The 25187-nt window shown below is 36.2% G+C and overlaps 1 non-coding gene across 1 annotated transcript; it reads left to right on the plus strand.

Annotated features, from left to right (window-relative positions):
• Positions 1-20313: 20313 nt before the first annotated feature.
• Positions 20314-20385, plus strand: Trnap-agg. The gene has a single exon. It is a non-coding gene; the product is annotated as a tRNA-Pro (tRNA).
• Positions 20386-25187: the final 4802 nt, after the last annotated feature.

Consider the following 25187-nt stretch of genomic DNA (forward strand, 5'->3'; position numbering starts at 1 on the left):
GATTGTGATAGTGATTATTGTGATAAACGCTGTGGACTGTACGTGACTTTGCTTGCGTCGGATAGATGTGCACACCCCACCAAAACGTGGCAAGGCGTCGGGTAGCATCGGGTAGCGTCGCATGGCGTAGCATCGGGTAAGTGTGTTCCTGGCTTACTTCAGAACGGAACAGTCATTTAACTTCCAAACTGTCAAATGTTAGGGCGTAAAACAATCATCAGAAAATAGCCTATTCTATCTGTTTCTCTGCTGCTGGTCAGGCATCGAATAGCAAGACAGATGACCGGGACCTTATGCAGAAAAAATATTGAGAACGCTTTGCTTCATGCGCCTTTTCAATGACAGTCACCGTATGAAGTGTAATCACCGTTCATGCCCTGATTATTGATTGATATATATCTACTGATTACCATACAGAATGAATCTTGGAATGCGCTGACGTAAGTGAGGAAGTTCTTCGGGAAGCTGAGGAACCGTTTGTTCCGTTTGTTGAAACAATGCACGATAATGCTAATAAGAACCCCATAGAACGCTTATATACGGATATGAGAAAGTGACGGATTAAACATCATTCGCAACAAGCATTGAACGCTTCAAACCGTTCTTGTTGAAGAATGTCATTCTGTTTCACGAGACGACATCAGATCGCTTATTTATTAGATACCTAGGAGACTTAAAAGCCCCCCGAGGCCAGAGAGCATGTATGCACTGTACATACTTCGTAATAAGGTTGTTAAGACACAACTAGGTAAAAAAATAAGTTAAATTTTAATCTATCTTTAACTGATTTGGTGATTTTTCTTTCAAACAATAATAATTATCAATATCTTCTATGAAATCGATCAGCATTTACTATGTAATAGAGTCTCGTGAATTAGGGTTGTGGTCAGAATAACAAATAATGCTTTTGTACCAACGCCGCTTTAGATAGGGCGCTGAAATTAAGTGATAATTGCTTCCATAAGGTAAACAAAATGAAAGTACAATCTATGTTAATGGATAATAGCTAGCAGATATCCAAAGTCATTAATAAACAGGTAAGTGAACAGCAGAAGGAATGTAACTAAAAAACGTTTTCTACTTAGAAGGAAGGAGAAAGATTTTATCAACCTGAAACATATATAAGTATAAGTTCTCGTATTTTTAAACTTCTGGAAAAAGATTGATAATGGGGTGAACACCACATCCTGTAGGAGACCATGAACCTGATGGCTAGAATTCATTTCACCAGTCAGACTATTCTGGCCGAGGATGGAAATTACCAACACCAAACTGGGATAAGGCTAATGAGGTAATTTCTTGGGATGCCTATAAATGGCCGGTACATTCCTTCAAGAAATACAACGCAGCTGGGGTGGATGGAATATTTCGTGTCCTCCTTCAACAGGATACACCTAGTCTATCTAGTACAGTTTGGGATCTCCTAAGGAGTAATCTGGCATTGGGACACATACCAAAATGCTGGAAGAAAATAAGGGTAATTTTCTTACCCAAACCAGGTTAGGCCTCATACCAAATACTTAAATTTATAGACCTACAAGTATATCTTCTATTTTCATAAAAATAATAGAGAAAATTTTAATAATAATTAATACAATGATACATCCCAATCAGCATACCTATTTACCAGGAAAATTAGTGGAAACTGCGTTGCATCCACTGATAGGCAGGATTGAGATTCACTATTTAATAATGAATATACACTAGGTTGCTTCTTCGATATCCAAGGTGCATTTGATAATGCTGTTACTTCTTGAATTATATCAGCATTAGATAATTACAATGTCGATCATCACCTTACTAGATGGGTGAAGACCTGCTTGGAAGGAAGGATGGTCAATATGTGCTTAGGTGGTAGCTCTCTTAGAATTAATGCCAAAGGAGGCTGTCCACAGTGAGGCTGTTTGTCATCTCTTTTATGGTTAATTACAGTAAACAGCTTAGTAGAACTTCTGAATAATTTAAGTTTCTACAGTCAATTATTTTCAGATGATGGTGCCTTAATGCTCACAGGGAGGGATCCCCTGGCTCTTTCACTACTGGTGGAAAACGCCATGGGATTGCTTTATGAGTGTTGTTGTGTCAAAGGTTTATCAATTAATCCAGCAAAAGTGTTTAGTAAGAGAAGAACACTAGGTAATTTTAATAACCTTAAATTTCAGGGCATAGAATTAAAGCTAGTGGATTCAATCAAATTCCTTGGTGTGACGCTTGACAAGAAACTTAATTGGAAAGGTCATATTAGTAACATATACAAGAAAGGCACAATATCAATAGTACAATGTAGGAGAATTGTCGGTAAAACATGGGGTATCAAACCATGGGTAGCCAAATGGCTATATACTGCAATTATTCTGGCTAGATTATTTTTCGCAACTTTAGTGTGGTGGAAAGGGAACAGTTGCAAATTTAGGTCATTTCAAAGACTAGGTTGTTTGATGATGACAGGAGCATTTTCAACTACACCCACCCTAGCACTTGAAATCATAACCAATACCACACCTCTTCACATTGAGGTTAACGTCAGAGCACTAATCAGCTGCTACAGATTAATTAGCGAAGGCAGCTGGAATCATAAGTGCAATAACATAGGTCACTCGAAAATCTCACAACTATTGAGTAAGGTTAACGGTCAATTATTAAGCGTTAGTGATAAAAAGATTAAAACCCCTGGAAAAAGCACTATCAGGTAGTCACCCCTTGTGATTATGATTATAGTCTGGATGATGACCATCGTAACATAGACTGCTACACAGATGGATCACTTATCAAAGGTAAAGGGAGCGGTGCAGGAATCTACATACCTAAATTAGGAATCAGCATCTCCTCCCCTCTTGGCAATAACACCTCCGTTTTTCAGGCGGAAAATTTGGGCCATTAATTTGTGTTGTAGAACACTTATGAAAAATAAAATTAATGGAAAGGATATTCGAATTTTTTCTAACAGGCAGGCTAGTCTTAGGGCATTACAAAAAGATTTGTCAACCTCAAGACTGGTGGAGGAAACCGTAGATGTTATCAATAGGATCTAAACCAGGTTTGAGAACAAGATAACCCTTATTTGGATACCAGCACATAAAGAACACCTTGGCAATGAAGAGGCGTATAGCCTGGCCAAAGAAGGTGCTAATACTGCGTTTCTCGGGCCACAACTGGTATTACCTCACTCTATGAGCACATCTTAAGAGAGTATATTAATAACTGGGGCATGAAACAATTCCTTAAGGAGTGGAATTTATCCCCCGGACACAGGCAATCGAAAGAGTTTGTTAAGGTGATCAAACCAGCAGAATCAAAATGGCTATTCTCTATCTCAAGGAAGGGAATTAGGAGGCTGATAGATATTCTGACGGGCCACTGCCTACTGATAAGACACCTCTCCGCAATGGGTCTTCTACCAGATCCCTTTTGCCGTTTTTGCAGAAGTGAAATTACGCACATTCATCAAGGTAATCTAAAAACCGACCTCAACATTATTTGTTGAAAAAACGACCTAAGTGTTGTAATTTACATTGGGGTTTTGGAACATGAAAAGTTCCCTCCTCCTAAAAACAGTACACATACGTAAAAAAGTGAAATTTATTTATCTATTTATTTATTAAAAACAGGCTGTGATAGAAGTAGTTTTTAAGGAAAAAGAGGGTAATCCGTTGTAGCTGTGTCTGGGTTACGGCCCACAAGGGAAAAACTTTAATTTTGGTTTAATCATCGCCCAAGTAGGTATATTAGGTATATTTCGCTGTGTGTTTTTATTATTTATTTATTATTAGAATTAGGTAAAACACACACACACACATATATATATTTAAAATGGTAGTAGTAAATAATTAAATTATTACTTTACATTTCTTTTCTTATCTTTCTCGCGTTGTAATCCTACTAATTTATTTTCTGTTTCTCCAGGTAAGTTACGATATTTTATAGTACAATGGCAACCAACTCCCTCCTTTCTTTCTCCTATTGCTAGCTCCCTGTACCTCAGGGTCTCGTCAGTTGTGGATAAAATAACACAAATACTCTCAAGACAAAAACATGATAGGCTGGTTAGCATTTTCACTACACTTGATATTCATGGGGGTAATTAGGGATTAACCTCTCCATTCATACTAATGCTACATTCACACATTCATTCTGTCTCAGAGCACTCGATGTTCCTCGTGGTAATTGGGGATGAGCCCCAGCATTCACGTTAATAAATTACATTAACGTATTCTTTCTCTCTACCCCAAAGTAGGTACTCGATATTCCTCAGGGTAATGAGGGATAAGCCTGACCATTCACGCTATTCACATATTCATTCTCACTACATCAAAATACTCTACATTCCGTGGGGTATTTGGGGTAAACCTCTCCATTCGCGCTAATAAATTTATTCGCATATTCATTCACTCTACCCCAGAGTACTCGATGTCCCTCGGATTAATTGGGGATAAGCTGATTTATGTTATTTAACATGTGTAAGCGTTATTGATTGTTGACACACCTGGATTTTGTCTGTGGACAATCTGTGTGGATTTTGTGATTTTTTTTTTGGTGTACACCTGGAAGTTGTCTAAGAATCTGTGATATCTATACATGACTGTAAAATTAATTAATTCAATTGTTCTCTGTAAATCCTGAAGAACATGACATATGTATATCTCTGCGTTGGCACAAAATTTGTTATTTTGACCGTAATTCTAATTCACGAGAATCTATTACATAAACAACGTTGAATAAAACTCATGAATTTGTGATCTCGTTTAATTAATTTTGCAGCATAAAGTTTGTCTGAACTAAAACAATTCAGTTGTTTACAGTGATTTTAAATTATTAACAATATAAGGGAATATTTATTAACGAAATAGTTTGATAGTTAAAAAACAATCAACTTGAGTTATTAGTATTACAAATAAAACAAACACTGACCAAAAGAAGTTACTCGTTAAATGATTAACGTTATTTGGAATAATAGTATTTCAAGTCTTTTCAAATTATTTAATGTTATCTTAAATTGTCTTTAAACTGCTTATTTTCTCCCGTATTTTGTTTTCCATCTAGGCCGAAACAGTTCTATTGTGAGCAGGGCTTGGTATGAAAGGCGTTAGCAATTTTCTCCCTTTCACCTGATTTTGACAGAACCTTTAAAAAAAGGCAAAAGCGCACAATGGTTATCTTGTTCAACTAATTAATTTGGCGAAATAACGAAACGGGTCTGACAGATACAGCGAGAACGTGGCGGACCTCAAATACAGGCGTAATTCCCTCTTTTTTAAAATTTAAATTGTATTGTTTTTGTTTTGTTTCACGTCAATAGAACTTTAAAAATTTGAGAGGGGTCGATTGAACTTTATTTTACAGATATTAACAGGGTGTCCTTATTGGATGGCCCGGCTGAATTTCTCACGGAACATTATCGCTATCAAACAAACAAAAAATACGGTTTAATATTTTTAATCTAGTTTCTAATTTTTACCTTATTTTGGAGAAAAATTGTACTGGGTATTTCAAGCCTAGTTCAACTTCAAAATTTCAAATACGACCCTATACATCCTGACACAACATTTTAAAGCCAGAAACACACTTACCCGATGCTACGCCATGCGACGCTACCCGATGCTACCCGACGCAAATCCAAACTCCGATTTTCCATAAGGTTGCATTANTTTGATTAAAGAACATTGCTTTAAAGTAACTAGTTTCTTTTTTTTTGTTTAATACCAAAATCCTGCATTATTTTCCGGACAACCCAATACTATATTTTAGTGTGGAAGTTTTCAGCCAGATGTCTTCTTTGCATACACGACGTTTCGAAAGTTTTTTTTTTTCAAAGTAACATTAAGTAAAGTCAAACATTACTAACCTTTTAGCTCTCTTTAGATTAAAAATTAACTTGGTTTGAAATTTTTTTTTTATAAAACAATAAATTTATGTACATTTTTTGTTTCATGAAAGTATGGTTTTTATGAGGATCTCGACCGGGCAGAGGCTTTGGCCAACGGCGGACATATCGTCTGTTACATAGCCCTGGGTTTGCAGCGCTTTACCATCCACTACGGTTTAGGGCCACAGGAAGTTTCGATCGAAGAGGAGGTAGAGATAGACCGCGATGCCCGACGGCTAGAGACGATCGTTTTAATGCTCTTACAGCCAGAAACACACTTACCCGATGCTACGCCATGCGACGCTACCCGATGCTACCCGACGCAAATCCAAACTCCGATTTTCCATAAGGTTGCATTACCCCCGTGCAGTCTACCCGATGCTATGCCACGCTAACCTACTCTACGCTCGCGATTTCCACTGTCCAGATTTTCGTCGGGTCGCATCGAGTACAGTCGAAGACAAAAGAACCGGACACTCGTATTTTTATTCAAACTACATGTATTATTGTCGTTATATTAATTACAACATACTTATTTTAATATAAATCAAATTAACTGTGATTAAAAGTAATTACTTTTTATTTAAAAAATTAATTTTAATTGTTTGATAGAAAATTAATCAAAACACCGGAATACGATTTTTTGATATAATGAATTTAACTAACAATTTATTATACTCGCTTAGGCGGTACATCTACTAAAATTAGAACAATTTATTACACGGTTTTGCTCATAAAATTTAATTAATAGTTTATTTCATAGTTTTGCTCGTAAAATTACACCATTTTCTAACGTCGGGTAGCATCAGAACAGGACACTCATATTTTTTGTAGTTTATTTCAAACTAAGTACATGTAATTTTGTCGTTATATTAATTACAAGTTGTTATTTTAATGTAAACCCAATTAAACGAGATCACAAATGCATAAGTTTTTATAAATATTGTTTAATTAGATGGTTAGGAGTAACTTTATTTAAAACAATTAAGTTTAACAAACAATTTATTAGATGATTGTGCTCATAAAATCTAACTAACAATTTACTACAAGGTTTTGCTCAAAATAGTGCATTAAGAACAAAAGATGCGTTGCGACTGTGATAGTGATTATTGTGATAAACGCTGTGGACTGTATGGTGCATGCGACGTGTACTTGCGTCGGATAGATGTGCACACCCCACCAAAACGTGGCAAGGCGTCGGGTAGCATCGGGTAGCGTCGCATGGCGTAGCATCGGGTAAGTGTGTTTCTGTCTTACAGTGTTTTTACCTGATGATGGTGTAATCGAATTTTAAATTGGTGAAAAAATGACAGAGTTATGGCAAAAAGTTTGGGAAAAAACATCAGTCATTTGGTTTGCTATTTATTAATCAAATTTCATGTTCGAACTGCCTGCCTTGCGAGAAGATGCAAAAATTTGCTCTTTTTAACTCCCCTCTTCACTGGTGCTCAGAGCAGATGGATCAGTATAGAGTCAGGGGAGATGGATTGGCAAGCATTTTCTATTCTTTGCCGCAGTTTTTCAACTGAGGTTGTTAGGTTATGATTGGCGAACACACGCTTTTGTAAACGGCCCCACAGAAAATGTGTGGAGCCCAACAGACGATGTGCTATCCACCTATCAACCGGAAGTGACGATTCAAATAATGTCGCACTTGCAAAGAATTGTGTGCGGGGCATCCATCAAACTGGCAGAGGAACATCATCCAAGTGTCGGTAAAACCTCCCTCAAAACAGGAACAAAGCACCATTTAAGTTATTTAGTATGTAGAAAGTAGTATTATAGAAATAAGACCCAATTAATTTATTTCCGAGAAGTCCACACCAAACGTTGAGACTGATGAACCAACTGATGGTGAGAAGGGTACGGTACGAAATTCTCGGATTTTCCCCAGCCCACGTTTGAAAATTCCTACGGTTTAGTACGCCATTAGAAGTGAAGTTGGATTCATCAGTCGTTAGGATGTACGAAAGAATGTTTTCTTCAGCCTCCCAAGTCGACATTTGTTCATGGAACGATAGACGCTTGTCATAATCAAAGTGTCGAAGCCTCTGGACAAGATGGGAGCGATAGGGATTAATATTGTTAGTCTGGAGTACATTTCTCATTTTATTTTTTGAAAAACCTAAAATCCTTCAAATATTTAGGACAGAGGAATTTTCGCTAACGTACAGTAAAATATTCAGTTCCTCGTCGAAATTATGCTGCTGGTTTGTTGGTGATGGACCAGCAACTGATCCGTATCTCCTCATAGTGCGAACATTTTCTGGTTTGCCCACGGGCGATCAGGAAATTTCTGGGGTAAAACTTGATTGCATGTATAGGGTCGTATTTGAAATTTTGAAGTTGAACTCGGCCTGAGGTACCCTGTATCATTTTTCTCCAAAAAATGTAAAAATTTGAAAGTAGGCTGAAAAATATTACCCACGTATTTTTTGTTTTTCTAATTGCGTCGTAGGTTCAAGAGAAATCCAGCCGGACCATCTGAAAAAGACACCCTGTATATTTAAAAAGGTCTGTGTATGCAATACAATAGATTAATCACAAGAATGTATAAATACGAAACTTAGAACGTTTTAGGCCGGATAATACGAAGTAAACTTTACTCAGTGTAAGCAGAGAAGAGAGTTTCCAGTGGGAATACAACTCAAATAGAAAGGCGCAACCACCTTGATGAGACAATTGCCAAACTCGTTGCTCCGAGAAGTGATGTGAGCTGGTTCATGATTTATGATTACAAATAGTAGTATAAATAATCAGGTGGGCTATCCTTTCGTGATGTATATTCAAGGGAGGTTTATTGCGGAAGACGGCAACTTAGAGAGCGATGTAACAACAACCAAACAGAAGAGCTTGCAGTATTAAAGGTGCGGCTACTGCACCATGGGCAAATTAATCAATTTTAAAAACACTTGAACGAATTCATTATTAATCAATTTTTATTTATCTATCTCTATCGATCTAAGATTTAACCAAACGCTCTAACATCATTTGTCATTGAAAAACTCACGTTCCATACTTTGAGTATAAGTTGATGGAGGTCTGAGTAGGCAAAATGTATTCAGAACCGATTCAAGACATAAACAATGAGATATTTCCATTCAGTCTGAACTGAAGTATCGAAGATGGCGCAACACTTACGGCGTTGATAACTATACGTAAAGACCCGGGTTCGAATCCAGCAGTCCTGACTTCGATACCAACATACAGATTTTTTTCTTCACAGATGCATATAACCTCGAAAAGGAACTGCACTGTAGGCAGGACGCCTAGGAAGAAGAACTTATTATTATTTGGCACTAGTAGTGGGACTGCATACCTCATACACAAATGACGTAAGTATAAAGTATATTTTTGGGTTTGTAATACGACCAAGAGAGAAAACTGTCTCAAATGTGGTAAGTTCATTCAAGGGTAAAATTCATAAATGGATTAAAATTCACAGGTGTAATGTAAGTACGGAACAGCAAATCACGGTAAGCAAAGGACCAAGTATGAGTACAGCTCAGAATTGTACATTGAACAATCATTCTATTTTCTAATATGTTTTATTCAGGGAATTAATTAAGGTTTTAAGTTGAGATAAAAAAGTCAGTGTCACGAGCGGGATTCGAACTCACGACCTTCGGCTTGATACGCCGCTACTCCACCATTTCAGCTATCGCGACTTCGATCCCCTCGGGTACTAACTTCCCATCTCAATCGCACCTTTTGAATTTTCCCTCCTTTTTGCCATTTTTCAAATGTCGTGTAATCAGAATTAGATTCTCGGCAGCAAATGAAATAGCCAAGGAGAGCTTTAATGAAGTATACTTGAAATGGCCATTGAAAGAAAAATGGCAAAAAGGAGGGAAAATTCAAAAGTTGCGGTTGAAATGGGAAGTTAGTCCAGGGGATCGAAGTCACGATAGCTCAAGTGGTAGAGTAGCGGAGTATCAAGCCGAAGGTCGTGGGTTCGAATCCCGCTCGTACACTGACTTTTTTATCTCAACTTAAAACCTTAATTAATTGTATGATATTAATTGGTCAAGCGGACCACGAAAAATAGTGAATTTATTCAGGGAGTTGAACAAAATGAAATAGATTTTGCTGAAAATTCCTTTTAATTAATTTCCCGTTGGATTGAATGGGTGATGTTTCCAGTGAGCCGCACCCACGAGAAAATGCGCAAAAAACATTAATTGACGATTTTCCTTTCATTCCAGATATTCATTCTGAACGGCGTGTATCTAACACACACACACACACACACACACACACACACACACACACACACACACACACACACACACACACACACACACACACAAGAGTTTCTGGATAGATCGATAAATTGACGAATCATCTTAATTTTGTTTATACGGAATTTTAATCAATTAAACATGGCGGTATTTTTTTTTAAGCTTATTTGTTTTACATTTGCTAATTACTGTTTCCCTTGATTTTAAATGGATTGAAAAAGCCGGAAAATAATCAGTAAAATGACAGCAGTATATCAAAGCTCAGAGATATGAAAACAGAGTTTATTGTTAAATCCGCAGCGTGAAAACCAATTTGTCCACGGATGTAAAATCGAGCTTTTACTACGTCGACTTGACAAACAGGAAGATATATTTTTAGTTTGGACTTTGCCTATTAGCGCGATGAATAAACACAAAGGCCGCTTATGGCGAAAGAACGTCGGCCGACAGAGGCAGCGGGGACCTCCTGCTAGGTCTAGGTCACCGAATCCACCCTCCTTCATGCGATCCCTCGACTCTTCCCACCCTCACTCCTGACCAGACTCCCGTCGTGATCGATACGAATAAAATCACAGCTCCTCCTACATGGTTTTTGTACATTGGCCAAAAATACGTTATTGACATTCTTTCTTTTCCTTGTAGGACTGAAAAGAAGATCGGTTGTTATTTACTGATGAATTAAAAATAACCAATTTTTGTTGTTTAATTAGTTTTAAGAAAGTTACAATTTTTATTACTAGGAGACCAGGAAACAACAAACATATTTTTCTGCTTCCTGGTGTTCCTTTCAATTAACTCTGAAGTCACTTTAGGCAGTCTGTCCCGTATACTGGGTCATCCTAAAAGGGACAATGAGGATCTTTAACGTCCGCACCTAGCCTATTCAGCCTTATCGGACATTTTGATTCTCCAGATGAGAGCTGACGCACCTCCATATACGACAGAAGTGTGTTACCGCAGTATTGGTGTAGAGGTAGCTCAGCCCCGAGGGGCCAAGACAACCTCACTCCCCGCTTGCCCATTCCGAGTGGTCTGGTCTGCATTAAGCATCAGACCGTATGCCGCGAGCAAAGGGCTACCTAAGCCGAAATACATCAGCCTGGTCACCCGCTCACACCCTAGATAAAGGCCACTCTATCTCCCAGAGTATTAAGGCTTCCCCAGCGTAGAAACTACCGGATCCGCACCGGCCGAGGTTTTGTTTAAAGTGGAATTGCTAACCACCCCCTAGAGGAGTACCGCCTACGGTAAAAGCCTCCAACCGAGCTTAGCCTACACCTGATTGCAAAGCATACTCGAATAGGAGCAACCGATTCCCATCCACTACTCACGCATTCGAGTGCACTATTTAAGCGTAATCATAGCGTCCTCAACGCTTATACGCTGCCGTCCGATCCACTGTATCCCGTGAGCTCGGGTGTATAACGATGGTCATACGCAAATTTCGTTCGAAGGTCACAGGTAGAAGACGTCGCCACGTACCACTACGAATCCATTCCCATTGTAACAGGTGCTGAATGGAACATTTCTAAGTCACTTTAGGCAGCTTGTCTTGGATGCCTGCTCGCAATCAAAAAATAAATAAATAAAAATGGGAATCCTCTTCTAGACCATCCCGAAAAGAAGAAACCCTTCTAACCCGTCTTCGAATTGGCCACGCCTGGCTCGCCCATATTTTCCTCCTTGAAAAAACCCCCCTGAACATATGATCCCTCTATCATCATAACTGATTTTCCTTTATTCACCTTTACTCTAACCCTCCAGGAAAGATCTCTGATCAATACAAACGAACAATTCAACTTCAATAAACACAATTTTTAACTTGTTAACTCAACTAATTGAAAAAACTTAATATCATATCCCCTCAATTCATGTTTTCTCTGGTGGTGTTCCGTGTGGGCAGTGTGCAGGCTCGGTTGCGGCGAACCCGCTCGGAACCTCGAGTGCAGGTCAGTGTCGGGTTGGATTGAGGAGTGCTGCCCGGACGCTGAGATTGAGGAATCTCCAGTGAGATTGGAGGACGTGTCGATGTGACTAGACCCCTCATCGATAAAGCCCTGCGCACAATGTCAAGTTTAAAAAGTCGCGAGGGATCAGTGGAATTTCGTTCTTTCCCATCCACTACCACTGTTTCAGGGCTTAGCTCTGATGGAGCGAGGATGTACCACTCACTTGTACAGTGTACTACTTAATGTCCAATAATAAATTCGCAGACTTCAAAAAGGAGGGAAACTTGATCCTGTGACACCAAAGGTTATAGGATAATATCCCATCTATTTCGGTAAAAAAAGAAAAAGAGCAGTACATAGTGGATACCATTAACTTTACTGTTTAGTATGTCTCTAGAGTCTACAAAATTCCCTTTTGGAAGAAAAGTCTTCCTATTCCTCTGCATAAAAGTGGTAACAAGAGTATTGTACAGAACAACAAACAGTGAATTATGCTTGGAAACTTTATTTAGTTTATGAGTTGTAGTTTTATTGTTTAAGTGTAGTTTTAAATATATATATNTATATATACATTATGCAGGGTGGGCGACCAAGACCCGAGGGGTTAAATGCCTGGGTAGGCTCGTACCCCATACTTAAAAGGTCCGGGACTTGGTCGGCTCGCGTGTCCCGCATAATCCTCTTGGACCTGTTCACAAACCCCAAGATTTTGGACCATTTTATCTCGGGGAGTGATTTGGTGATGTCCTCTCCTTTAAAAGTTTCGAATCTAGACCAAGCGTACCTATCACACTCTGCGAGGTAGTGCCTTGCCGTTTCTTCTTTTATCTCGCAAAAACGGCAAAAGGGGTCTGGTAGAATACCCATTCCGGAGAGGTGTCTTCTCAGTGGGCAGTGGCCCGTCAGAATACCTATCAGCCTCCTAATTCCCTTCCTTGAGATAGAGAATAGCCATTTCGATTCTGCTGGTTCGATCCTTCCCCATTTCGATTGCCTATGTCCGGGGGATAAATTCCACTCCCTAAGGAATTGTTTCATGGCCCAGTTATTTATACGCTCTTTTGCTATGCTCATAGAGTGAGGTAGTACCGGTTGTGGCCCGACAAACGTAATATTAGAATCTTCTTTGGCCATGCCATCCGCCTTTTCATTGCCATGGTGTCCTTAACGTATCCAAATAACGGTTACCTTGTTCTCAAACCTGGTTTAGATCCTATTGATAACATCTACGGTTTCCTCCACCAGTCTTGAGGTTGACAAATATTTTTGTAATGACCTAAGACTAGCCTGACTGTCAGAAAAAATTCGAATATCCTTTCTCTTAATTTTATTTTTCATAAGTGTTCTACAACACAAATTAATGGCCCAAATTTTCCGCCTGAAAAACGGAGGTGTTATTGCCAAGAGGGGAGGAGATGCTGATTCCTAATTTAGGTAACGAATAGTTAAACGAACTATAAAATAAAATCGATATTTTTGTTATTGCGTTTTTCTCGCTTATTATGAGGTTGACGAGCTTAATCTTTGTGTCAATCGACTCAATTAGATGGATTCGAACACATCGAAATTCTTTTTGTGTTTGAGCTTTGCATAAAAGTTGTGTTGTTAAATTTATTAGGTTTCGTGGTCCGCTTAACTAAATACATTCTTTTCAATTAATTAATTTTTAATTAAGGTTTTTGTTGAGATAAAGACATATTTGTTTAAAAAAAATAAATACACATATAATGTATACATTTTATTTCACATACAGGATGTTGAAATATGCACCATTTCGGTTTCAAACTCAAATTAAAAAAGTTTAATAAATTCATTCAAAATTCCATTAAGATTTTTATTTTTTATTATTATTAATTAATTAATTAAAGTTTTTAGTTGATATAAAAAAGCCAGTGTCACGAGAGGATTCGAACCCAAGACCTTCGGCTAAATACGCCACTCTACCACTTAAGCTATCGTGACCTCGATCCACTCAGATACCAACTTCCCATCTCAACCCCACCTTTTGAATTTTATCTCCTTTTTGCCATTTTTTTGTTGTTAAAATTGAGCCGTTTAAGGAAATTTCTCACAAAGAATGTGCAAAATGTTTCTTCAGTAAAGGCCGACAGAGAAAAACTGACGCGAGTAAATTTGGGCGTTAGAACTGACACGGACCATATTTTCCTCTAGACTTGTCTAAATTATACACTCGTAGCTAGACAAACGAAGTTGGGCTGAGGAAGTATCGCCCAGGGGTGGAAAGAAAACACTCAACTGTCATAATCACATGACTAACGCTTCTTCTTTTCTTTTTTTTTGCTTCGTACATTTTTGAGAAGGCGGGTAGAAAAGAGATAAAACGACCTCCGGGAATAACAAACGGGGGGGATTTAATTATACCCTTGTTTTCCAAAGTCAAAGGCAAGATAACAGCATTAAATAAGAAAAATTGCGGAGGAAAACGGGCGAAAAGCGTCTCTTGGAAGGAATTTCCATGTGGCGGAGTAGGTCGAGTGTACGGTTGTATTTCGAGCCAAATAATAATTCTAGGGACCGCCTATTTATACAATTTCTGCTCTTTTAAATCGCAATCTGTATAAGTTTATAAACATTTAATATATGTTGTTCTGTTTAATACATGTACTTTTTCCAAATACACTTTTCCACATCCTAAATGTATTTGTTAAATGTAAACATTGTTTGTAAATCCCAGGCCCTGAAGATGATCTCAATAAAAGATCGAAACGTTGGCACGATAAAGAAAATGTTTTTCTGAAACCTACATCACACCCGATCGCATCTCACGATATCTGAATAACTATATTTTTTATATATTCAATCAAAGTATTTCTACTCACTCAAAGTGTTTGTCTTCTGTGTAATTGTGCCATTCTTGCGTGCCATGTCGAGAGTGCCATTGAGATTTTGCTATTTTGTGTTTATATACGTTGGATTTTGAAGGGGTGGGGAAGGATGTCGGTATAGAAAAGACATTTTTGTATAAGGCGTCGGCTTCTTTGAGGTGAAAAGTGCCGACGAAGAGAAAAAATATATTGGTAATGGTTCGGCCAGATTATGCTTTCAGGATTATATAGAAAGGGATAAATAGGAAAAGGAAATCTAAATTGTTGGGAAGTTAGACTATGTGAAAAATATTTGATGTGTGGAATGTAATGTGATGATGTAGGTATGTTAGTTATCTGTATTGAATTTTATTAATGATATTGGCGTAGCTGCGACTGAGTTTACATGTATCTGTTCTGTAATTGATGCTGTGTTTATCTCTGTTGATATAAACCATTTCTAAGAAATTACGTTTATTTTTGTTTTGTTCTGTATGTAATATTTTTTGATTTTTGATGTCGAAATTGTGTTGGTGTTCAAAATGGTGGGTAGCGAGTGCTGTAGTATTTTGCTTAGGTTTTTTGTAATCGTAGATATGTTGCTTTAGTATGTTTGTAAATCCCAGGCCCTGAAGATGATCTCAATAAAAATCGAAACGCTGGCACGATAAAGAAAATGTTTTTCAGAAACCTACATCACACCCGACCGCAACTCACGATTTCTAAATAAATAATAATAAAATTGATATTTGAACCTTAATAATATTTTACAAACCAACTAGACCCTTGCATTTTGAGTGTCAACAGACGACTGGCTTTTTTTTGGACTGTAGATGTATTTCTCTCATATGGAGGCCATATTTACGTCATTTTTCCGCTCTTTTTTAAAAATTTATTGTCTCCAAATATGCTAATTAAATTCTGATACTGATTGCCAATCTTTTCTTTGCCTTTTTGCAGATTTACATTGTTGTCAAATGTAAATGATTATGTCTGCCAGTATCGGGCCTAGGTTGCTACCCATGGCTATACCAAAAAGTTGTTTGTAAAAGTGATTGTCGTATGTAAAATATCCGTTAACACAGCAGTGTCGGATCATTTGATAGAGTTGTGTGTGGTGTTATGTTGGGCCATTTATCATTAATAATGTTCAGTGTTGTGTGTCTATTGGGATGCTGGTAAACAATGATGAAACATCTAGGGATATGAGAGAGTAGTGTGAGGGGATGTGGATATTATTAATTTTATTAATGAAATGAAATGAATCATTTACATTATATGTGTTATCTGTGATGTAGTCGAGTATGTTGGTTAGGTATTTTGTCATGTTATTGTGGGTGAGTTTACAAATGAAATTATGGGTCTTAGAGGGTGTTCAGGTTTATGTTTTTACAGATCCATATAGTTTCGGAGGTGTTGGTGAGTTGTTTTGAAGTGATTTGTAGGTGTATGTGTCAATTTCGTTTAAGTGTTTCTTCATGTAACTCAGTCGAAATCAACGTTATAATTGTTACCAACATATTGTTCCCCTTTGTCGGCTTTTTTTACTTCAAAGAAGCCGACGCCTTACACAAAATTGTCTTTTATATACCGACGTCCTTCCCCACCCCTTCAAAACCAAACATATATAAACATAAAACAGCAAAATCTCACTGGCACTCTCAACACGACACGCAAGGATGGCACAATAACACAGAAGACAAACACTTTCAGTGAGTAGAAATAATTTGTTTGAATATAAAATATATTTTGCATTGTATAAATTCACTGTTCCACATCCTAAATGTATTTGTTAATTGTTAACATTGTTTGTAAATCCCAGGCCCTGAAGATGATCTCAATAAAGATCGAAACGTTGGCACGATAAAGAAAATGTTTTTCTGAAACCTACATCACACCCGACCGCATCTCACGATATCTAAATAACTATCGATTAACTAATCACCACACATTTATTATGATTGATTTGTACAAAATTTAGAAAAATGTACTGAGGAGGAGGCGGAAAGAGACGTAAAATTTAAAAAGTTGGAAAAACTTACGAAGTTTTGATAATCCAGATTTATTAATTAAATTTGTCCCCTTTTCCAAGATAAATAATAGTCGTGAGATTTCTATACTGCGGGTGATAAATTTGTAATTTGTTCTTTACCAATCATTTTGATCTGCCTATCCTCGCTAAGTTAACCTTTCAGACGTGTTTCAGCATTTCGCCGTACTCAGTGTTGTGATTAAATATGTATACGTAAAGCGAGTGTATGTGGACTAAAAATTCGATAAAGCACAGTCAAATTTAGGATTATATTTTTCATATTTAGTTAAATGTTATTAAATAGATATAGATTTTTTTGGTTAAAAGCTGATAGACAGTACAGCATAAGTTTCTGCTTAGTCCAAATGGCAATGTGTCAGACGAAATCCTCTCGACATTTTTCGATATGTCTGATGTGACAGAGGGATGAGTTACACGTCAATATAAAAGGATCAAAGTAAGTATTCCTTTTCGATAAAAGGATCTTTTATTCATTAGCCTCTCGAGGAGAGAAGAGGCTTGTCCTTCCTTATTGGAGAGTGCGCGACCCAGTTTTAGAAAGGGGCAGAACCGTCCAAACAACGCGAAATCATTTTTTATAAATTTCTCTCCAAGATCCAGCATTAAAAACCTCTTTTGTTTATATTTTACACATTAGGCATAATATTAAAAACTTTTTCCAGAGCTTTGGGTATGAAAGAATGGGCGGGGAAAAAAGTGCAACGGCGTGATTTTAATAAAAGCCCCCAGACCTCGAGTATAAATGTAATAAAGTAAATATAATGCCGCTCAGTTGTGTGAGCTGAGCATATTAAATATTCGGCCCTCGGAGAGCGTTTTTGACTGGTTTTCCTCATCCGGCTTATTAATAACTCTTTGTTTCCGTCTATTCGAATGAAGAGATGAAACAGGAAATTTATTTCCTCGGATGATTAAAACTCAGAATAAGTGGGCATTGCACAAACTGGAAAATCCGACGCAATAATCAGTTCACTCCATAATTACTCATGCAGAAATCGTGTATCGTTAATTATATGAAAGCAACCCTGCTATGTACACCATGATAGTAAGCCTATACGGAGCTAAAGCCTGGGCTGACAAAGCAGAACAAGTAACTAATAGGAAAGAACTCACAAAAATACAGAGACTGGCATGCATCTGCATTACGGAGCAATGATAACATGTCCTACAATTAACATGGAAAAGGTACTGGGATTAATCCCCCCTACACCACATGGTAGACAGCGCAGAATACCATCATTAATTTTACCCAAGAGAAACCTCCAACAGGAATGAAACTAAAATGAAGAGGTAGCAACAAACTATGGAAAGACCATCCGATGGATCCACTCATGGCTCCGAGAAACGACATGAACAGGTTGTTTGAATTTAATCAAAACTTCCGAATAAACTTAGATACCAAAAAAGAATGGGAAAGAGAGGGAAACACCTTTTTCAAGAATGGCACCATCCTTTGGTACACAGATGGATCTAGAATACAAGAAGGTACAGGGGCAGGAGTATTTGGACCTGGAACCAAATACTCAGAACCCATCGGAAAATACACCAATATCTTCCAAGCTGCCAAGCTGAGATTCATGCAATCGAAAGATGTACCCAACTCAACGTAAGTAAAGGGTACAAAAACAAGAACATAGCTATCATGTCGGATAGCCAAAGCACTAAGCTCAAATATGATGAGTTCAAGGATGGTGCTGAACTGCAAAACCAAACTAAACATAATAGTACGCAGAACAAAGTCAACCTCTGCTGGGTCACATATGGGAGTAGAAGGCAACGAGAAAGCGGACACCCTTGCAAGGCAAAGAGCTGCTACACCGCTGACAGGACCTGAACTCTTCTGTAACATAGGAACCCACTCTATTAACCAGTATCTCAGACAAAAGGACAAAAAGAAAATGAAGGAACAATGGAATTCACTCATTGGACACAGACAATCCAAAAATCTTCTAACCAATTTTGGAAGGAAAGAAATTTCAGAATGTGTCAAGGGAAGCAGGAATAAACTGCGAATCCTAATAGAATTCAAGATGGCACAAGCAGATTCTGCAAGGAGGCAGAAAAGACACCAACACATCTACTAACAATCTGCGGACCTACACTAGCCCGCAGGAGGAAATGTTTTGGGATGTATAATGTGACCATAGAAGAGCTTCAACCACTAAAACCAGGCCTACTAACCAAGTTCCTTGATGAAATAGGACACACCGATGTGCTTTAGGCACAGTACGGGGATACAATAGCTCTTAAAGGGTGCAGTATACCATACCCTGAAATTACATCTACATCTCATTATATGAAAATAGAAGCCGGGCCAGCACATAAACTAATTAACAAGCCGAAAACAATATCGGCGGGAAATGTCTGAAGTTTCTAACATTATCCTGACGGGCAATTTTTAAAAACTGTTAAATGCCCTACTTAGCGATAACCTATTGAATATTTGAATAGAATAAATAAAATGTTTCGTAAAGCCCAAAATAATTTTCTCATCAGGATGGCGGTGATGATAGTGATGATGATGAGAAACTAGGAAGCGGGGTTTGTGCTCCCCAAGCTCTTCTCGCTTATTGTACCTTCCTAGTTCCTTCTTCTTACAAGTATGAGGTCATTGAATGTCGCTTCTATAATTTTTTTTAAGGACATTAATACTTGATTCGGGGGTTTTTCTGTGCCCACGTTCGAATTTTTTTTTTACAAAATGCGTAGTTCTTTATCAAAAATGTGGCCGGTTTTTTGACGGGCCAACATTTCCTCATATTGTGTGCTACACGAATAAGCGATTTTGAGGTTCACCGGGGAGCGATTGGAAATACAACTCCACTGCAAAGAGCAATCCAATCAATTTAATTATGATGATTTGAAAGAATATTCACTAAAACAGAAGAAAATCATTTAGATATAAATTTAAAATTTACTTAACAAATTATTTTTCTGGTTTTCCTCTAAAATGCGTTATTAAAAGGGATGAGAATAAACCATGTTTTTCAGTTCGCAGGCAAATATGAATTTTTTTTTATTAAATAAAGCATTCAATTGATTTTCCAGATTAAATAATTTTTGCATGATCTTGGCATATAATCTAAGAGGTTTATAGGAAAGAACCTTCCTTCTTATTGTCCTTAAAAAAACAGTTCTTATAATTATGTACATTACATACAGAAAAATAATATGTTTCGCATTAAAATTTGTTATAAAGATCAAAGTACAAAAACATCAGATATTATTGTCAGACGGAAAGATAAAGACAAAAATTGACCCTACAAATGTTTGGCATTAATCGGCTGCGTTAAATGGAGATAATTTGCGTGAAAATTAACGTTTAAAAGACAAGTCCGTGAGTGTCACTTTCTTGATTCCGGGAAAACGGTCCGCCTCAACAGGTCCGTTGGTCTAGGGGTATGATTCTCGCTTAGGGTGCGAGAGGTCCCGGGTTCAAATCCCGGACGGACCCGCTTGGTTTTTTTCATCAGCCCTACAAACCTTTTTCTCTTTTTTATTTACGTTAATTGTTACTTTTGTTCTTATTTTTATAAATTTCAAAATTTACAACAATCCGCATTAGTACTGTTACGAACTGTCGAAAGGAAAATTATGTGGAAACAGTAGGTTTATAATGCAATGAAATAATTTTCTGTTCTGCTGAATTAAATTAACAAATTTTCGTTGTTCATATTTGAGTAATATTTACCGTTATTCAATAATTTGCCGAAGTCGTGAGGTGCGGTCAGGAATGAAGTATTTTAGAAAAATACTTTTTTTTCATTTTTTTGCCGATGTTTCGACCTTTATTCGGGTCATCTTCAGGGCCTGGGTGAATTAATAAAAAGGAGAAAATACAATAAAGATGTGAACATAAATTTTGAACCAAGTATTTCATACTCAAAGTACGTAGTGTTTTTCTAAAATACTTCATTCTTGACCACTCCTCATGACTGCAATACAATATATTGATCAAATTTTTAAAAATGCGGAAAATTGAATATTTTAGAGAAATAATACGCCAAAAAATAATTTTAAAGTTCACCCAATTACCTAAATATATAGGGTGTTAAGGGTTAAAGTGAAGCCTAATGTTAAAGGCAAAATAAGATATATGAATGACGTTTATTATCACGAAAAAAATCTTTAACAAATGTCATTGTCATAAATTATTACATTCTTTGGCAAAATAACTTAAAAGCAAGACGAGTTAACCCTCAATAATCATAAACTTTTCTTTTTTTAAATTAAATTTCTATTCTTGATATGCAGGCGAATATGGTATATAATGGAAATAAATACACGATTTCAAACCAATATGTTGAATGTTAGGATTATGGGGACGATCCGATTTTCAGATGATGGTTGGTCATTTTCCTGGTTTTCCTCATGGATCGATCCATTTTTCACACTTCTTTATCTCCCTTTCTAAATTTTTTTGTTAATTTCCTTGTTCTGTTTATTTATATCGGCTTTATTCATAACCAATGTTGAGTTTATAATTTATTTTTTCTTTACATTTTTCTTTTCATTTTTTATTCCTTTATTGATTTTTATTTTATCCTTTAGTGCAAGTTAATTTCCATATCCAGTTTATGAAGATGGTCCGTGAATCGAAACCAGGCTCTGCTACCATTATTTATAGCGTTGCTATACCCTCTTGGACCCTCAATGTAGAAATAGGTAAAAAAAATTGAAATAAAAGAATTTAAAAAACGAACTGATGATCAAAATGATAATTACTGCGTTTGGAGGCGTGAAATGACATTAGCGTTAAACGCCCTTAAAAATTAATAATAATAATAATAACTGCGTTTGGAAAAAAGTAGCAATTTATTGGAAATGGAAAATAAAATTAAATCCTTTGCCGATGATAAAAACTTGGAAAAACATAATTAAATAAAAATGACCTCTTGAAAAATGAGATTGAGCTAGATCTATCTAGCAGTATCTATTCTAATTAAACAATAACAAAATAATAAAATAATTTGACTCCTGTACAAATACATATTTTATTTATTATTTCATATTATATATAAATATTAATATATATTATACATTATTGTTTTCTTTTTCTTTCTAGTTATGTTATAAAACAGAAAAATATTATTATATTTTATTGGTTATTTTATTTTTATTTTTTTTTATGAGAGTTCGCAACAGCAGAGGTTATATCAACCCTTGGGGTGCCAGTGTTTTGTTTTTTTTTAAAGCCCATTTGTAAGTATGTCGGGTTTGAATACAGGGCCGCTGGATTCGAACCCAGGACCTTTACCTTACAGTGATGAGCGCCGTGTCAACACCTAAACCGTTGCGGCCACCGACGCCCCTACTTTATTGGCTATTTTATTATCTTTTATCAATATTTTATCAGTAATCTCGACTTCAAGCAGACGGATATTCCATTGCTGTAAATACGTGTTTTTTTAAAAGGGTATATTTTGTTATTTATAATATTGTGTGGTGATTAGTGACCGTTAGTCGATGATTATTCCGAAATCGTGAGATGCGGTCTGGTGTGATGCAGGTATCAGAAAAACATTTTCTTTATCGTGCCAACGTTTCGGTCTTTATTGAGATCATCTTCAGGGCCTGGGATTGACAAACATTGTTTAAATTTGCAAATACATGTAGGATGTGGAAGAAAGTGAATTTACACAATGCAAAAAATTATTTTTATATTCAATCAAAGTATTTCTACTCACTCAAAGTGTTTGTTTTTTGTGTAATTTTTATAATTTTTGATAGCTATTTTGAAGTTATCGGACGAGAGAAATGTGTTTAATTTATGTGATAGGTCGTGAAGGAATGGCATGGATATGTATGTTGGTGTGTTTATATTTGATAGATTTGATGTAGTATTATTAGTAATAGTGGATGGTGTTAGTGTTGAGTTGTAATTGTTGATTATTCTGTTGATTATGTGTTTAGGGTAGAGATTGTTATAACCTACCAATTTTCCTTGTCCTACCATTCCTTGTACAAAAATGTCTTTCTTTACCGACTTCCTTCCCCACCCCTTCAAAATCCAACAATGTAGGCATAAAACATCAATCTCTACGACACGCAAGAATGGCACAATTACACAGAAAACAAACACTTTGAGTGAATAGAAATACTTTGCTTGAATATAAAAAAAATATTTATTTGCATTGTATAAATTCACTTTTTTCCACATCCTACATGTGTTTGTCAAATTTAAACAATGTAAATCCCAGGCTCTGAAGATGATCTCACTAAAGATCGAAACGTTGGCACGATAAAGAAAATGTTTTTCTGATACCTACATCACACCAGACTGCATCTCATGATTTCGGAATAATCATCGACTAACGGTCATTAATCACCACACAATATTATAAATAACAAAATATACCCTTTTAAAAAACAAGTATTTACAGCAATGGAATATCCGTCTGCTTGGAGTCGAGATTACTGATAAAATATTGATAAAAGATAATGAAATGGCCAATAAAATATAATAATTTTTTTTTGTTTTAGAACATAACTAAAAAGAAAAAGAAAACAATAATATATAATATATATTAATTTAGATTTTATGTATGTGAATAAATTCGTATAAATGAGAGCGCTAACAAAAAAAGTGATCGGTAATATTATTTGTACAGGAGTCAGATTATTTTATTATTTTTTGTTATTAAATTAGAATGGATACTGGATCTAGCTCAATCTCATTTTTCAAGAGATCATTTTTATTCAATTTGTTTTTCCAATTGTATATTTAGTATAAGTTAATTTCCATATTCAGTTTATGAAGATGGTCCGTGGATCGAAACCACGCTCTGCTAGCACTATTTATAGCGTTGCTTGGACCTTCAAAGTAGAAATAGGTAAAAAAGGATTTAATTTTATTTTCCATTTTTAATAAATTTTTATTTTTTTCCAAACGGAGTTATTATCATTTTGATCACCATTTTTCTTTTTAAATTCTTTTATTTCAGTTTTTTACCTATTTCTACTTTGAAGGTCCAAGCAACGCTATAAATAGTGCTAACAGAGCGTGGTTTCGATCCACGGACCATCTTCATAAACTGAATATGGAAATTAACTTACACTAAAGGATAAAATAAAAAGTACATAAGAACAAAGGAATAAAAAATGAACTGAAAACTGTAAAGAAAAAATAAGATATAAACTCAACATTGGTTATGAACAAAACCGATATAAATATTCAAAACATGGAAATTGACTTGTATTAGAATGAATGAAATTAACAAAAAACTTTAGAGAGGGAGATACAGAATAGTGTGTAAAATGGATCGATCGATGAGGAAAACCAAGAAAATGACCAACCAACATCAAAATCGGATCGTCCCCATAATCGTAAAATTCAATATATTGGTTTGAAATACATCACACCAGACCGAATCTCACGATTTCGGAATAACCATTTATAATATTGTTAAATAAAGTATTAAATTAAAAGTCTCTCTCTCTCTCTCTCACTCACTCTCTCTCTCTCTCTCTCTTTCTCTCTCTCACTCTCTCTCTCTCTCTCTCTCTCTCTCTCTCTCTCTCTCTCTCTCTCTCTCTCTCTCTCTCTCTTTATGTTCTAACGGTATAAAAAAAATTCATTCTGCAAAAATGTATGTAATGTCATACTTTTGTGACGCAAACAGAAAAACGCGAATGTCTAGGTATCGCATCTGTTAATGTTCATTCATGCTGGAGATTTTTTAACATTTCCGAATAACATAAAGTGTTTGGAAATCGTAGCAACAACATTGATTTATGAAATCGAAACTAGTTGGCAAAAAAGTTATTTTACTCCTCAAATTAGTAATTTTGCTAAAAATTATTAATACTCCATTCTGTTTCGCCAGCACAAATTAACTTTGCTGAAAAAACAACCGCAAATTGAGTTTCCAACGGCAAGCTCAAAATTAAACAAACAACAATATATAAACTCAAAGACAAAAGAACTGGTCACAAGTATTTTTATAGCTATATTAATTACATCATAATTGTTTTATTGTAAACCAAATTAAACAGATCAAAAATTAATGACGTTTAATGAGAAATATTTAATTTTGATAGTTTGAAAGATTCACAACACTGGAAAATCGTTTAGTGATACATTAAAATTTAACTAACATTTTATGACACTTTATTTAACAAGTCTCATAGAAATCGAGTAAACGACCAGATTTCATCTTGTGAAATAGAATCCCAGTCTTCAACAAGAGCGGTTTGAAGCTGTTCAACGCTTGTTGGATGTCTAACCCGTTGGATGTCCTATGAGATTCATGTCAG

Source organism: Cimex lectularius, unplaced genomic scaffold (assembly GCF_000648675.2).
Source record: "Cimex lectularius strain Harlan isolate CLEC.00 unplaced genomic scaffold, Clec_2.1 scaffold263, whole genome shotgun sequence".
Lineage (NCBI taxonomy): Eukaryota > Metazoa > Arthropoda > Insecta > Hemiptera > Cimicidae > Cimex > Cimex lectularius.